The following is a 13,938-nucleotide window of genomic DNA, read 5'->3' as shown; positions in this document are numbered from 1 at the left end:
AGTAGTTTCTTACTTTTTATTGCTGAGACATATTTTATTGTATATCTACACCATAATTGAATTATTCATTCTCCCATTGATGGACATTTGGGTTACCTTTAGATTTGAATTATTATGATAAAAGCTATGAACATTCACGAACAAATATTTTTGTGATCATCATTTTATAGATCTCTTTCACCTAACAGTGGAATTGCTTAGGCATAAAATAGACATATAATTAATTTAAGGACAAACTTCCAGACAGTTTTTCAAGATAGTTGAACCATTTTACTCCTCCTTAAGTGATATATGAAATTTTCTTATCTTTCCTTCTCCAGATTTTCTTTGTGTTCCCCAACTCTTGGTATTGTCAGTCTTTTGAACTTCAGCCTTTGGGTGGGTGTGTAAAAGTATCTCACTTCAATTTCATATGTATTCACCTAATGACTAATGGTGTTGAGCCCTCATTCACATGCTTATGGGTTATTTTTTACATCTCTTTTTGTCTATTTAAGTCTAATGTACAAGTTGATTGCTATTTTTATTATTGAGGTATGAAACTTTTTTATAAAGTAAGGAGATAAATCTTTTACTAGACATTTGTATAGAGAGTATTTCTCCCAATTCATGCCTTCTTTATTCATTTTCTTAATGTTTTTAATTTTGGTAAAATCCAGTTTATATAAGTTTTTACCTTTTATAGTTATTGCTTTCTCTTTCCTACGAAATTCTTATTTACCTAGAGACCACAAAGACTCTGCTTTGTTTTCTTCTAGAAGTTTTATTAGTTTTATATTTAAGTTCCATGATCCATCTCAAATTAGTTCTTTTATCTGATGTGAGGTAGGGACCAATACTCTTTTTCTTCATATGAATAGGCTATTGTTCCAGAACTGTGCATTGAAAGTAATTTCCATTTCTCATTATATTGCATTAGTACAACTGACAAAAATCATTTGACCTTACACATGTGGATCAATATCTGCACCATTTGTCTATGTGTCCCATTGCTAAATTTGCCTGTCCTCTTACCAATATCTCACTGTCTTGATTAATGTAGTTTCTAAGTAATCTACCTATCAATTTTGTTTTTCCTCTTCAGAAATATTTTCTGTTTTAGGTCCTTAACATTTCCATATACATTTTCTAATTAGTTTGCCAATCTTCTGCTAAGATTTTCATTGGAATTGCATTGACTCTTCAGATTGACTTGAAGACAATTGACATCTTCACAGTTTTTGAACTTCCAATCCATGCATATAGGATATACTTCATTCCTTTAGATTCTATTTTATTTTTCTCAATAATGTGTTGTAATTTTCTATGGAAAGCTGTTGTATAAGGTCCTGCCTTGTAATTTTAATATAGAGATCATGGGGATAAATTTAAAGAAATTTTAATTTTAAAAAAATTTATTCCCAAGTGTTTTAGGGTGTGAGATGCTGTTTCAAATGAAATATTATATTTTATTTTCCAGTTACTCATTGCAAGACTATAGAAATACAATTGATTTTATATACTGACTTCCCATTTCCAACATCTTTGCTTAATTTGCTCATAAGTGCCCAGTACTTGTAGCTTTGTTTCTTTTTTCTTTTATTTTCTTTTTTTCTTGCGGGGGGGATGGATGTTGTTTTTGGTAGATTCTTAGGATTCTGTTTGTACACAATCTTATCATTTATGAAGGGAGTTAGACTTCTTCCTTTCTAAAATGTATGCTTTTTATTTCTTTCCCCCAGTGGCCATAATCTCAATGAACAATGTTGAATAATTTTGATGAGAAAACACATTCTTGCTTTGTTCCCAATCATTGGTGAAAGGTGTTCAATGTTTTATCATTAAGTAAAACGTTAGTTATAGGATTTTCATATTGACTTATATTGAAGAAATTTCCTCCTATCTCTAGTTTGCTGACAGGTTATTTTAAATCATGAATATAAGGTGAATTTTGTCAAATTCCTTTCTGCCTCTATTGGGAACATCAAAGAATTCTTCTCATTTAATTTTCTGATTTTATGGATTACTAATTAATTACTAATTCATTTTGGAATACTAAATCAATCTTACTTTCTTGTGATAAACTCCATTTGGTGAAGTGTTAACTATTTTTATACATTGTTGGATTTGACTTGCCAACATTTTGTTAATTTTTGTGTCTACATTCATAAGAAATGTTTTTCTGTTATATTCTTTTCTTGGACTAGTCTAGTCTGTTTTTGATATCGATGTAATGCTGATCTAATTAAATGAGTTAGGAAATGTTCTCTCCTTCCCTGTTTCTGAAAAAGATTGGGTGGAAGTGTTATTTCTTCCTTAAAAGTGATAAAATTAGTCAGTGAAGCCATCTTGGTCTGGAGTTTCTGGAAAAGTTTTAAAGTATGAATTCAATGTCTGTTGCAGTTATAGGTTATATACATTTTCCATTTCTTATTGGGTCAATTTTTGTAAAATGTGTTCTAAATAAATTTATCCATTTTATCTAAACTGTCAACCTAACTGGCTTAAAATTGCTGACATCTTTTTATTATTCTTTTAACATCCATGGGATCTGTCACAATAACCCTTCTTTCATTCTTGAAATTAATAATTCTTTTTTCTCTTTTCTCTTGACCAGCCTAGCAAAAGTTAACAACCTTATCAATCTTCTCAAAGAGCCAATTTCTGACTTTATTTTCTCCTATTCTTATGTTTCATTTTTCATATATTTTATTTTTAATTTTAGAATTTCCTTTTTTAAACCTTTGGGCTTAGTTTGCTCTTACTTTTCTAATTACTTAAGTTGACCATACATCATTGATTTTACACATTTATCATTTTCTAATATAAGCACCCACTGCTTTCCAAGTAAGTCTCCTCTCTGTGATGATAGTTTTGTTTTGTTTTCGTTTTTTATCCGTTGTCCTTGTGATCAGCTGTGGTCATACAGAAATCTAAAATTTCTCATAAAATTGCCTTTCAGAATTTGAATGTGGCTATTATAATATCTCCCAGCTTTCTCTTTTTGGGGCTAAGCACATCAATCTGACTTTGAGGGGAAAAAACTAGACAAAGTCAAATATTCTTTTAAATCCTAACCCAAATATTCTCTTAAGTATTAACTTCATAAAAATATAAACAAAATGAGAGACCTTCTATAAAACAACCATTCTATGACACTAAACATTGATTTAGGCTTTTTTTTTTTTTTTTTGAGGAGGGTGAGAGAGCCTTCCCTTCCTTCACCCTGGCCTTGCCCTGCAAGCTGAATACTGCCCTGGTACTGTGTGTTTTTCTCTTCCTGGCTGTACTTGATGTTAATTTCCATCAGGTTGCAGCTGGATTTAAAAAGAAAGTAGGCTCCTGGTAAAGGTGACATGGTGTATTTTGCTGTGGGTAAGTCTTTTTCTTTTTTCTTTTTAATTTATTTTTATTGTAAACAAATGGGATACATGTTGTTTCTGTTCGTACATGGAATAAAAGCATACCATTTGTGTAATCATAAATTTACATGGGGTAATGGTGTTTGATTCATTCTGTTATTTTTTCCTTCCCCCCCACCCCTCCCACACCTCTTTTCCCTCTATACAGTCCCTCCTTCCTCCATTCTTGCAACCCTCCCACCCCCCATTAAGTATCATTATCCAACTTATCAGAGAGATCATTCGTCCTTTGGTTTTTTGAGATTGGCACTTAGCATGATATTCTCCAATTTCATCCATTTGCCTGCAAATGCCATAATTTTATTATTCTTTATAGCTGAGTATTATTCCATTGTATATATATACCACAGTTTCTTTATCCATTCATCCATTGAAGGGCATCTAGGTTGGTTCCACAATCTGGCTATTGTGAATTGAGCAGCTATGAACATTGATGTGGCTGTATCTCTGTAGTATGCTGATTTTAAGTCCTTTGGGTATAGGCCAAGGAGTGGGATAGCTGGGTCAAATGGTGGGTCCATTCCAAGTTTTCTAAGGAATCTCCACACTGCTTTCCAGAGTGGCTGCACTAATTTGCAACCCCACCAGCAATGTATGAGTGTACCTTTTTCCCCACATCCTCGCCAACACCTATTGTTGCTTGTGTTCTTGATAATTGCCATTCTAATTGGGGTGAGATGGAATCTTAGGGTAGTTTTGATTTGCATTTCTCTTATTACTAGAGATGTTGAGCCTTTTTTCATATATCTGTTGATTGCTTGTAGATCTTCTTCTGTGAACTCTCTGTTCATTTCCTTAGCCCATTTGTTGATTGGATTATTTGTATTCTTGGTGTAGAGTTTTTTAAGTTCTTTATATATTCTTGAAATTAGTGCTCTATCTGTAGTATGAGTGGCAAAGATTTTCTCCCACTCTGTAGGCTCTCTTTGCACATTGCTGATAGTTTCCTTTGCTGAGAGAAAGTTTTTTAAGTTTGAATCTATCCCAGTTATTGATTCCTGCTTTTATTTCTTGTGCTATGGGAGTCCTGTTAAGGAAGTCTGATCCTAAACCAACATGTTGAAGATTTGAACCTACTTTTTCTTCTATAAGATGCAGGGTCTCTGGTCTGATTCTGAGGTCCACGATCCATTTTGACTTGAGTATTGTGCAGGGTGAGAGATAGGGGTTTAGTTTCATTCTACTGCATATGGATTTCCAGTTTTCCCAGCACCATTTGTTGAAGAGGCTATCTTTTCTCCATTGCATATTTTTGGACCCTTTGTCTAGTATGAGAAAATTTGTGTCCATGTCCTCTATTCTGTACCATTGATCTACCTGTCTATTTTGGTGCCAATACCATGCCCTTTTTGTTACTATTGCTTTGTAATATAGTTGAAGTTCTGGTATTGCGATACCCCCTGTTTCATTCTTGTTGCTAAGGATGGCTTTAGCTATCCTGGGTTTCTTATTCTTCCAGATGAATTTCATGATTGCTTGCTCTATTTCTGTAAGGTACATCATTGGGATTTTAATTGGAATTGCATTGAATCTGTATAGCACTTTTGGTAGTATGGCCATTTTGACAATATTAATTCTGCCTATCCAAGAACATGGGAGATTTTTTCATCTTCTATGGTCTTTCTCAATTTCTTTCTTCAATATTTTGTAGTTTTCATTGTAGAAATCTTTTACCTCTTTCGTTAGATTGATTCCCAAGTATTTTATTTTATTTTTTTTTGGAGGCTACTGCAAATGGAGTTGTTTTCCTTATTTCCCTTTCAGATGTTTCATCGTTTGTGTATAAAAATGCTTTAGATTTATGCATGTCGATTTTATAGCCTGCTATTTTGCTTAATTCATTGATGAGGTCTAGAAGTTTTCTGGAGAAGTTTTTTGGATCCTCTAAATATAGAATCATGTCATCAGCAAATAGTGACAGCTTAAGTTCCTCTTTTCCTATTCATTTCCCTTTAATTTCTTTAGTCTGTCTAATCGCTCTGGCTAAAGTTTCAAGGACGATGTTGAATAGAAGTGGTGAAAGAGGACATCCCTGTCTTGTTCCCATTTTAAAGGGAATGCTTTCAGTTTTTCTCCATTAAGAATGATGTTGGGGGGGAAGGGAAAAAATAACAAAATGAATCAAACAGCATTACCCTATGTAAAATTATGATTACACAAATGGTATGCCTTTACACCATGTACAAACAGAGAAACAACATGTACCCCATTTGTATACAATAAAATAATAAAAAAATAAAAAAATAAATTAAAAAAAAAAAGAATGATGTTGGCCATGGGCTTAGTATAAATAGCCTTTACAATGTTCAGGTATGTTCCTACTATCCCTATTTTTTTTAGTGTTTTGAGCATGAAGGGGTGTTGTATTTTGTCGAACGCTTTTTCTGCATTAATTGAAATAACCATATGATTCTTATCCTTAAGTCTATTGACACAATGGATTACACTTATTGATTTACGGATGTTAAACCATCCTTGCATTCCAGGGATGAACCCCCCCTTGATCATGGTGCACAATTTTCTTAATATGTTTTTGGATACAGTTTGCCAATATTTTGTTAAGAATCTTTGCATCTATATTCATCAAGGATATTGGTCTAAAATTTTCTTTCCTTGATGTGTCTTTACCTGGTTTGGGTATGAGGGTGATATTAGCTTCATAGAATGAGTTTAGTAAGGTACCCTCCTTTTCTATATCCTGGAATACTTTGAGAAGAATTGGAATGAGTTCTTCTTTGAAGGATTTAGGCATTTTAATAAGTAATTCTGCAATATTTTAAAATTTTACAAATTATAAATCCAGAATTCCATTAAACTCAGTAAACCAACATGGCAGGGTAGAGCAGAACACAATTTTCCAAAGGTGTGCTGCCCCACTAGCCACAGATGTGAATAGAATCAGGTGGGCCTTGGTTTGGACCCCAATTCTACCACTTGGAAATATTGCCTAATCTCTCAGAGTCTCAGTTTTCTCCTCTGTAAAATCAGACAAATAATAAAAGTCATCTTATATTACCTATTCTTGTGATGTCTATGTGATCATGTATGTAATATGTTTAATCCAGTGAAAACATATTTATTATCAGAAGAAGAGAGATTAAACAACAGGGTTAATGAAAAACAGATGTTGGGGGCAGACCATTCAAAACCTATGTGATTCTGTAGCCAAAGCTCCAACAGAGACAAAGACCACTGGTATTGGGGAGAACCTTGCTGCCCAAGAGGCAATCAGCATGGCTGGAGGCATCACCTCAAATATTAAAATGCAAAAATGTCATAGGACATGCTGAAAATCAGAGCAAACTAGCAAAAAATAAAACCATATCATTAGAAGTAGAATTGTGAATCAACAGTGCTGCCATGATAGTGGGCATGGGGGCCAGTGCAAGTGGCCATAAGCTGGAAGTCCCACAAGTCTGGGCTGAGAGCCCAGGGATCAGTTCCTAATTTAAACCTTTAAAATATCTAATAGGGACTCCCAATGACAGTACAGGAGGCAAGTTAAGGGTTCTCCTCTCTTCCACTGAAGATTGATTCTACTCTCATTGTTCAAAAGTTCCTTTGCTTTGAATAAATCATGTATGAGCCAACACAACATCCTCATTATACCAACATCATTTCCCTTTGATCAACCGTGCTTGAGACAATTCACATTTATAGAAACGCATATGATAGGAAGACTGATCATAGGGGAAAAGGAATGGGGCTTTGAATGAGAAGAACCAAAATTCAAGTTCTGACTCTCTATCTATGACTTACTAGCTTTGTCAAGAACGTATTCAACCTTTCTAAACTTCAAGGTTCTCACCTGCAGGTGAATGATGTCACTCTGCACCCGCTTGTTGTGTGGCAGTGTTGTGAGATCCAGATGATGAAGTTGTAGAGCACTTTTCAAATGTAAGGGATTTCCTGGGAGGATAGTGTTTGAATAAAGTCAGTGCAGTTTGTCACTTAGAGGCTGCAGTTCAGCTCTCAAAGTTGCAGCATGATATAGGGGATACAGGATCCTCCTTTCTCCTCTCTCCTTGCATCTCCAAGAAACAGCCAGATTACCACCCCAATCCCCTATCTGTTCTGTCTTCTAAGGTCTCTAGAACCTTGGGCAAGTTCAAGGGGCTATTATCAAAAAACTCCAATCAAGGCCTATTCGAATTTTGGTTATGTATTTTACCATAAATTCTGCAAACAAAACAACACTCAAAAGAGGAGAACCTTCCTTCCTGCTTCATTGCCCCTTTCCCCAGGCCAAATCCATTCAAAAATTCCAACTGGGCCTCCCTTGCAGGTTCCCAACAGAAACCCTCCCCTTTGACTCTACAATCAGTGTTTCAGAAGGGTCCCACTTTCTCTTCCCACTTTTAAGATGATGGAGTAGAAAGATGACCCATTACTACTTTAAGGGCTTTGGAGACAACAAGACAATTTCGCACTGAGTTTTAATGTCCATTGCTTGAGGTAAGGGGCCTTTTCTCTGATCCTGCTGCCCTTCTGCATACCATCCTTTTTTATTTTCCATTTCCTTCTCTAATTTCCCTACTTTGCTCATCTCAGACCAAATTCATAGAGAAAGAAGGGTAACCTCCTACCTACCTTACCACAGAAATATGTCTGCAATACAAAGGGAACATGGTCAATTGTTTGCTGTCTTGCAGAAGGGCCCAGCCCAGGCAAAACATAAAAGATAAAGTAGAACAATGAAGGCTGGCTTCTCAGCAATCTCTGCTTCCCAGGTGTCCCTGGGTAACTCAAGAAACAAGAACTGAGTCTGGATACCTGCTCTCCCACAGTGTGCAGGGGATGACAGCCTTCTCCAGAGGCCTCCATCTAGTCTCCTCATCTATACAGTGAGGGTGGTGAACAGTGATGATAGTGGCCATTTCATGAGTGTGCCCTAGATGCCAGGAGTGGCGCTAAGCTTTTTACAGGTGCTTCCTCATTCGTATTATTTATCCTGCCAATCAGGGATCTAAAGCTGAGTGCAGTTGAGTAACTCTGCCCTGGCTCACAGAATGAGTTCCGTAGAGGACAGATTTACATCCGGGTCTCTCCAAAGCCTGTGTAGGAAATCTGTGTCTATGATCCCCATCTCTTCTCTGAAGACTCCTTGGCTTTCTCCCAAAGTTGGCCAGAAATTGCAATGCACACTTTTCTGTGTGATTTTCACTTTTCAGGTGCAATGTAGGTATGCTTGTCTCCAATTAGAACATCTCCTGGAAGGCAGGGTCTAGGACATGTATTCAGACCACTTGGTACAATTCTTGACCAATAATATGTAATAAAGATTTGTGTTGCACCTGATAAAGGAGAGCTGAAAGGGAATGTGCATTGCAATAGTTCGTGCCTATCATACTTGAAAGCACTACTTTGACTTAGTAAACTGGCCCATCCTTTCCTCTCTGAGTTTGAGTATCACATCCACCTCCCAGCATTGTGCCTCCTATCTCTTCACAGGGAAAGGTGGGCACTAAGTGCAGAGCTACCAGACAATGTCTATGTGGTTAAGAAAGAGAATGTTTAGCTCAAATCACATTATTTTAGTATGACTGTCATAACTATCTGCTCCCCCTATAAACTCAGACCTAAAGGTGATAAGTTATAAAGAAAAATGGCAAGAAAAATGCATGAGCAATAAGACATGGATTTCCAATAAAGGATAGAGAGGTGTGTACACATTTTGGAGAGCTCATTTTAGAGAAACGTGCTTTAGTCTGATTATATATAGCTTTGAGCCATTTATTTCCATACTTACTGCATGGTATTAACCTAAAATAGATAAATCTTTGGTTACTCCAAGAAAGTGTTTCAACTGTAATTATGGATTAACACACACTCCCACAGTTAATAGTCGCTGCAGTTTAGCATCAGTGCAACCATTTACACTGATAATATATTAAACACTACTTTTTTTTTTTCCAGGCACAGTGAATGACTACCAGGGCAGGATTACCTTCCACTAAGCAGATTTCATAGCTCCAAGCTTCTAATCATTTGTAACCATTAGGGAAAACATGGGGCTGAACCAATTAAAAAACCAAAACTATCCTGAAGCTCACAAAACCACATAATTACAATGCATCACTTAGCATTTTGATTGAATGCTTGGAAATCTGGATACAAAGGCTCAGAAACTGCCCCCAAATATCTCATGAAAATGGTAACCTTACCTATGTAAATACTTCAAAAAATTGTTTCCATGATATATATACAGGAGAAGTTGAATGAATAGAAAGATACAGAGCTAGGCAGGAAAGCAGAGACTACAAGTACTGCTGTTATTTCCCCAACCTAAGTCCACTAACTGTTACTTTTTCATTCATTGGTGTTTTAAATTTTCAATAGCAAAGTGGAATTTTACTTGTGGAAAAGCCTAGCAATGTTGCCACACTGTTCCTTTCAGAGTTTCTATTTGTAGAAGCTTAAAGTACTTCAGCCCCTGGTGGCAATCAGATGGTGGAGTTTAAAACTAGATTTTTCTCTGCTCTAAAATACATCACTTAGTCATTTTGGTACCATCTCTTCCCTCAGTTAAAAAGAACTGTCTGCTTACCTCAAAATTAGAATTTTAAAAACACTCTTGGGAAAGACACTGAGCTCCTTAGTGAAAGTCATGATTAAAACAGTAAGCAGGTACTTGGGAGAATGGGAGGTGCCACGTGTTGTCATGGAGTTCCTTTCTTGCACCTGGCCTGTGAAGATTTTCCCTCCTGCACTAACTGTCGACATCTCCCGCCCCCATCAGTACCAACCCTGGGCAGTTGGTAGCATTCATTCCATCCTAGGTCTTCTCGAATTACTTTGCCTGCTGAGAAGACAAAAGTATGTTTGTAGCCAAGTGCTCTCAGGTCTCATTCACAAACACAGATCCTTCATGGGAACCTGAGTAGGGACAGAAAGGGACTCTGACAGGAGCAAAGAATAAAATTATAATGAATGTTTCATGGAGGCCAAGAGCCACAGGAAGGAGGGCTGAATAGGAAAGATGCCTAAGAGGGGAGGGAGCTCAAGGGCCAGGATGCAAAGGAAGTTTCATCAGGCAAAGGTGAGGAAACACAGAGAAAGAAGACAGTATCAGGGAGCAGGGCATAGAGAAATTGCTTTTTAAGAAACGAATTAATTAAAATATTATCTATAGAAATCAGACTAGATTCAGTATCTCTTCTATTAAAAAAAAACTTATTGCTTCTTTTAATGCAAGTTGCAAAGTGAGATATTGGAGATAAGCAGAAAATTTATTTTTAAAATTAAAAGAAAATTGTCAGAATAACCCACCATTAATTAATTAGAGTATAACCTGCCAGACATATTCATAGTTTGTTTGGTTTTGGTTTTTGAATATAAAAGGAGATAATATCCCATGTACTGCTTCATGATTGTCCTTTCTTATTTAATAGCACAACAAGAATAACTTCTCATGTCCCTAATTTAGTATCCACAACATTATTCTCATGGCAGACACTTACTCTGTTGCACGAATGATAGTTCATCTCATCAATTGTATGTTTTTCTTTTGGACAAATAGGAGTTTTTTTTTTTTTTTTTTTAAAGGTAATTATAAATAAAACCTCATTACTGAACTTTCTCTGGGGAACAAATCACCCCTAAATTTTATTTAATTACTTTTTTTTTCTTTTTAAAAGAAATTGTTTGATGTTCTCACAAATATGTCTTTGATATACACTTTAGTACCAATTTATCTACTTTCCTAAAAGGAGTACATTAAATTTATAGATTTTTTTAAGACAATAGTTTTTTACTTTAAATCTTCATATTTAGAAGCACACCTCTCTTCAATTATTCAAATCAATTTTATGTCTTTTGTAAAGGTATTATCTTTTCTTCACTCAGATCCTATAAGGTTTTTTTTTAATTTCTCTATTTTAAAAGTATTTTATTTTAAAAGTTACATAAGATTGGTATTTTCATTATGTCTTTGATTTACAAGACTTCTCTATATTTTTAAGATCAAGTCTCTTACCAGATTTCTTATAGAATGCTCGCATTTCTAATAATTTTTTACTGCATCCTCTGGGTTTTGCAAGCATGTTTATGTCACCTATAAAGAAAGATTTTTTTCTTTACATTTCCAATTTTTATGTCCAACTTTTAGAATTGGGGGAAAAAAAGTGCTTTTAACGTGAATAAATATATGGAAGCAAAGCAGACGTTTGAATTTGGATCTGTAGTGCATTACCTAAAATTTACACTATTAGCCGTTCTTAAGCGTACATACAGTTCAGTGGAATTAAGTCTATTCACTCTGTGGTGTTACGGTCACCACCATCCATCCACAGACCTCACCTTGTAAAACTAAAACTTGGTACTGGCAGTAATTCCCTGTTCCCTGTCCCCAGCCTCTGACAACCACTATTCTTCCTGTCTATGAATTTGATCACAGGAGGTGCCTGGTGTAAATAGAATCTTACAATATTTGTTCCTTTGTGATTGGTTAATAAATACATCATCTCTTTGTGGAATATAGGAATATTAGGGATACAAAATTTGACAGATGATATTAACACATTTGATTTAAAAAAAATCATTTCCAACATAAAATGATTTTGATTTTATAACTAAAAATAACCATGGTATTTATTATACCACTCCTTGTTATCATTCCAAGTTCAATTTCATGCATTTCCTCTATGTCTGATAAAAATTTTCACATCTGTATGTAATATGTAGTTGTTCTTAATGTAATCCTTTAGAGCTGAAGATAGGTAGAGATATTCTTGTCTGGCTCTATTTTCTTTTTTTAAGATAAAAGTACTGATTCCTATAAAAGATAAGACAAATGTTATAATAAGGAAACCACAGCCCAAGGCGGTATTCCAGCCTTAATAAACTCTATTTTAAGGGCACTGAGAGAAGCGGGAATATGAAATCAGATTGTCAGCATTTATTTGTTTCTTAGAGAAATCAAGGAAATGATGAAGGTTCTAGAACACTGAGCAAAGCATATGCCCTCCATTTAAAATTTTTAAAAAGGACAATTAAAAAAAATCAATTGTTTACCTTGATCTGGATAAATGATAGATAAGGATGATTCTGTTGTTAAGTTTAAACCAAACACAATCATCTTCTGGGAGGTACTCAGAAAAAATTGTGAGAACTTGGAGCCATCGTATATTTATGTTCACCCAAAACATAGTGTGTCAAATAAATGTGGCTATTTTATTGAATTTTAATTTTTTTCAAGTTCAATGGAAAATATAATAAACATTGAACTATTAATGTATTTATAAAATATATGGTATAACTTTTTTAAAACCTTTTTAGAATTCATGCATATATTTCACATAGTTGTAATCAGGATTTATATACAATATTGTTCCCTATTCTTTCAACCTGATATCATTTATAACACACTTTCACTTATCTACATAAGTCAGATGGTGTATGTTAAGGGTTCTGTATCACTCAGAAAGTGGATCTACTGAATTGGCAGAAGTGTATGGAATTAAAATGAATAATTACATGTGTAAGTTCACAGGCAAATCACACGTCTCGAAGTCCTGTGGAGAAAGAAACCAGGCAGGGAGAGAAGCTGGGAACTGGGGAACACTTGACTGCTCCCTGGCTTCAACAGGAGGTCAAGAACACAGCAGGAGCTCAGCTTAGTTGACTTCAAGTCTCCAGAAAGGCAGAAATTGCATACCTCTCATGTCTAGCTGCCTGGCTAGGGAAATTAATGTAAAATGATAAAAGCTGTGTGCAATTGAGTAAACAGGATTATAATAGAAGTAAGGGAAGTCCAGGAGGATCCTGGATGAAAAACCCAAAGGGGGCTTCCAGGCCCCTAGAGAAAGGTCTGGTAACTTATGGCTTCTCAGTAAATACTTCCTATTTACTAGCTATTAGGTATAACTCATAGGGCTGAAATCATGTTTTTTTTATATATATATAACTACTTAGATGTTAGGTGAGGAAAAGGTTCAAGGTCTTGTTTACCTTGACTTTGATAAATGATAGATAAAGCTTGTGATCATGTGTAATGCATAAGATGCACTGATTGGGTGATAGTTTTATTATGTATATTTTTACTTGACTGACCAAATATATCCAAACTGTGGATTACTAGTTCAATGTATATGTCAGAGGGCTCTGTCCTTGATTTTATCTATTAATACTTTCAATAACAATTTCAGATTCGATTTTTCCTGACCTTGAGGCTTCAGGTTCTTCGGGCTATGCATGACTGGCCTGTGAAGGGTCTGGTGACAACCATGTAGTTGTCATTCCACAGTCTGACACAGGGTCCATGGCCTTGGCTTAGCACATGCACATCATTTGCCTAGTTTTCTTTTCTTCATTGCTTTCAAGCACAATCTTAAACACTAATGCACCAAAAATTCCGATGGGTCTCAAGATAAATAGAATGTTTCAGCTTTTATATTGAAAGGAAAACAGAAAATTTTAAATTTTCAGAGAGAAAGAATCTATTCCAAAAATAGTGAGTGAGCACTTGCCAGGCATCAGACAGTTGCTTGAGTGGAAGATACAGTGATGAACTTGACCAAGCACACCTCTGCCCCCAGGA

The sequence above is a fragment of the Sciurus carolinensis genome, chromosome 14, assembly GCF_902686445.1.
Source record: "Sciurus carolinensis chromosome 14, mSciCar1.2, whole genome shotgun sequence".
Taxonomy (NCBI): domain Eukaryota; kingdom Metazoa; phylum Chordata; class Mammalia; order Rodentia; family Sciuridae; genus Sciurus; species Sciurus carolinensis.
Note: the sequence above shows the minus strand (reverse complement) of the source record.